The sequence below is a fragment of the Rosa chinensis genome, chromosome 7, assembly GCF_002994745.2.
Source record: "Rosa chinensis cultivar Old Blush chromosome 7, RchiOBHm-V2, whole genome shotgun sequence".
In the NCBI taxonomy this organism is placed as follows: Eukaryota; Viridiplantae; Streptophyta; class Magnoliopsida; order Rosales; family Rosaceae; genus Rosa; species Rosa chinensis.
The window spans coordinates 7,003,306-7,006,871 of NC_037094.1; the positions used below are offsets into that span (position 1 = coordinate 7,003,306).

Here is a 3,566-nt window from a genome sequence, read left to right on the forward strand (position 1 = left end):
AACAGGTCATGATTTTTGGACTTAAAACTAATTAACTCGAATCATTAAATAAAAATTAACCCTTTATATCGAAACAACGACGAACAAGAATAAATTGTTTCACTCACAAACCTTGTGGGAGAATGGTTCACTCACATACACTTGTCTATTCAAACTCTATTTACTCATGTAAAATAATTCGTCGAATTTTATTATTGTTATGAAATTCTAAATTAACATAACATTTTCATATGTATATTTCTTTTATCTAAAAATTCATCTTCTATTGTTGAAAATAAATATGAATACTTATTTTTTCTTATTGTAATTTTGTTTACACATTTTTATGTTTATTATAGAAGAAATTTAAACACAAACCTCAACATTGCATTTCTTTTTCTGAAAGTCCAACAATAAAAAAGAAGAAACAGCTTTCTACAAAAAAAAAACTGTTTTTGGATGTTTTCGGCTCAAACCTGCAACGCACTATCCACCATAATTAATTATCAGTATGTGACTACGTGGTTTCACTGCTCTCCAACATGTACCTCAGCCCATTCATGGAGATTTGTTCAGGCTTCGGCCTCTTCTTGTTTGCTCTCATCATTTTTGAAGGCAAAGAGTTTTCCGAGGGGAATTTAGGTGTGCTTAGGCCACCTCCAATAAGGAGGTCTAGAGGGGCAAAAACTATAATTTAGCCCTTATTTCATCTCCAATAGCAAGTTTTAAAAGGGCCAAAGGGCCATGAAAATGCCATCGGGCTGGTGAGAGGCCTAGTGTTAAGACCAAAAATTTTCGATGAATTCCCACAAGTGGTAGTGGTCTTTCAATACAAGTTTGGAGTCCAAAGAAAAAATATATACAAATTCATTTGGCCACCAGATCAGCAAAAAGATTTCATTGGTTGATCAAAGGAGTTCAAAGCAAAACGAGATGAATATGGAGGTAGGCCAAACAAAATTACACCTCCTGGTGTGATTGGTTATTTGGTCTCTGTGAGCCAACAAGAAGTTCAGTTTAGCTTTGACTATAAATCCTTTTGAACTTGTAAACTTATCAACAAGTATTCAAATTATATGCAATCAAAAGAAAGGATGCATGAGTCGGTCAATGAAAGAAGAAAAAGCAGTCAGCCAAACGTGAACTAAAGGCAACAAATTTTGGATAATATCCACCTCTTTCAAACTCGAGACCGAGTCAAGGTGAAAGATATTTGCACCTATCCAAAGTTGGAATAAACAAAGAAGCTACTGCTTCAAGCTTCAAACATGAAAATTGGAGTTTTGTTGCTGCTGTGATCATCTTCAGAATGACAAATTATAACTTCAATTTTGAATTCAAATTGCAAGTTATCCTTATCTTCAGCCAACTGTTTGGGTTCCTAGCTGCCTATAAAAAGGCTCGACTTCAAGAGTAAAGGGGCAGCGGAGCAGAAGCAGAAAAGGTTAGAGAGAGGCAGCAGAAAAGACTGGAGAGAAGACACACATGAAATACATCAAGAAAGAGGCGAAGCCTTGCTGCAGAGGAGAGAGGAAGTGTTCAGCAATTTTGATCGAAGCAAGGAGCCAACAAGCAAAAAACACAAAGGTTGGGACCTCTTTGATCCATTCGTGCTACTTTCTTTTTCTGTGCAACATCTCTTTTACCTGTGTCACCATGGGGCTATGGCGGTCCTCGGAGCGGTCGCAATCCCGTTTACGATACATGTGTATCAATGGGTGTATGACCAATCCGGTGGAATTTTTTAAGCCTTGTTGAGTACCAACAAGTGCTTTGCAGCAGAAAACAGTGTCATCATACAAGGCTAATGCCCATTTACCTCCACAAGAGCTGTTCTGCAGAAGCAACAACGGTCACCACCAAAAGTCTTCTACCTCCTGCCTTCCTTTCCACCGCAACACAACAAATGGCCTTGCACCACTTGCAAACAAGCCACACAAGGAATTGACCAAGCGAGACAAACCACAAATCATCAAGATTGGTGTCTGGAGAGGAAAGCTCACCCTTGATGTTCTCTTGGAGTATTTCCAACAACCTACAAGCAAGGAGGGGAGAAATCATAAACCTGAGACCAAGTTGTGAAGCAGAAGCCTTTCACTTCTATGTGAGAAATCTGGACTCACTTTGTCCATCAAATCCCAGCGGTGAAATCACGCTGTCAAATTTCTTGCCTCCACTGGTACCTGCAACACATACAAAGGCTCTATCAAATAGGGGATTGCAAAGAATGGCTGAGAGAACTACCGATCATGGACAATTGATTATTGTTCTGGGTCTAGAAAAGAAGAAGAATATGACATTCATGTAAATGACAAGGTCGAAAGCTTTAAACTCTTCAAAACCATAATTTTCAGAGTGCGTTGTGCTACAACTATGAATAAAAGCTAAACAACGAGGCTATCTCCAGGTGCTTTGAGGAACCACAAAATATATATTATAAAGCTAAGCAAGAAGGTTGATTTGTTAAAGCATGTTGCAAGTTCACATGGCATGCAAGTCAAACAACAAAAGACCAATTAAGATGCCCAACTATGTGGTCTCTTCTCAATCAAAAGAAAACAAAATCCATATTGATCAAGGGGTAATGCAAGGCTACTAGTCTACCTTAATTAATCATGGTGGATAAGCTTCTGAAGCAACAAAAAAAAAAAAAAGAGACAAGCACAGATATAAGACAAGGAGACCAAGCGGTTGTGTTGTAGACAAATACAAATCAATTGAACTTTGATAATTGAATTATACAACTCACCTCTTGGGAAGCCACGTTCAAGTTGATATGCCTTCACACAAAGAACAAAAGTCTTAATCAATCACTTGAGACTCATGTGGAGGTAGCTACAAGACAACAAATTTCATTGAGGTAGCGATTACCTGTCTTAGTGCTCACCAGGCGTTCAGGAGAGAAGAACAAAATGAAATCCCAGCTCACCAAGTGTTCAGGAGAGAATCACGAAGTGCAATCCCAGCTCACCAAGTGTTCAGGAGAGAATCACAAAATGCGATCTCAGCTTACCAGGTGTTTAGGAGTGAAACCCAAAATGCAATCCTAGCAAAGTAAGTGGAAGAATATGTAGACACCAGAAGAAATGCCCCGAAATTTTGAAGAAAGCTGGCAAGTGAAAACAAACAAAATCAATTTCTCTTCAAAGAAGCTCAACAAGAAGGAGTTATTACCTAGTATGCATCCACGATTAATTGAAGTGTAGAATCAGGAGGAGAATGTACTTACCCAATTTCTCACAGGAAGAAGCAATACAGCAAATTTCGAGCTTCAAGAGCTTCAAGAGTTGAGAAATTCCTTCTAGTTGAAGACCCATGCGTGCTTCCATCTCCAGATCAAGTTACCACTTCAAATCCGTATCCAATTTCACTTGGCAAAAGCTTAGCGCCAAGCTCGCAGTGTTCTGATAGAGCAGTGTGAGGCGGTGAAAAGAGAGAAGCAGAATGGCCGGGGAGAAAAGGAAAAATAAGAAGAAAAGAAAAAGTGGACGAGCAAAAATAACAGCTGGGTGCCCTTATCAAATTTGGGCCTCCAATAAGCTTCTCAGGGGAGCTTGAAAAGAAAAGAGAAAAACTTCTTGGGTGTC

General features: G+C 38.9%; 1 long non-coding RNA gene across 1 annotated transcript; it reads right to left on the reverse strand.

The window, feature by feature from the left end:
* Positions 1 to 1,090: 1,090 nt before the first annotated feature.
* LOC112177315 lies at positions 1,091 to 2,760 on the reverse strand. Its single transcript, XR_005804145.1, has 4 exons — positions 2,729 to 2,760; positions 2,103 to 2,162; positions 1,626 to 2,014; positions 1,091 to 1,496 (listed from the first exon to the last, which is right to left on the reverse strand). It is a non-coding gene; the product is annotated as an uncharacterized LOC112177315 (long non-coding RNA).
* Positions 2,761 to 3,566: the final 806 nt, after the last annotated feature.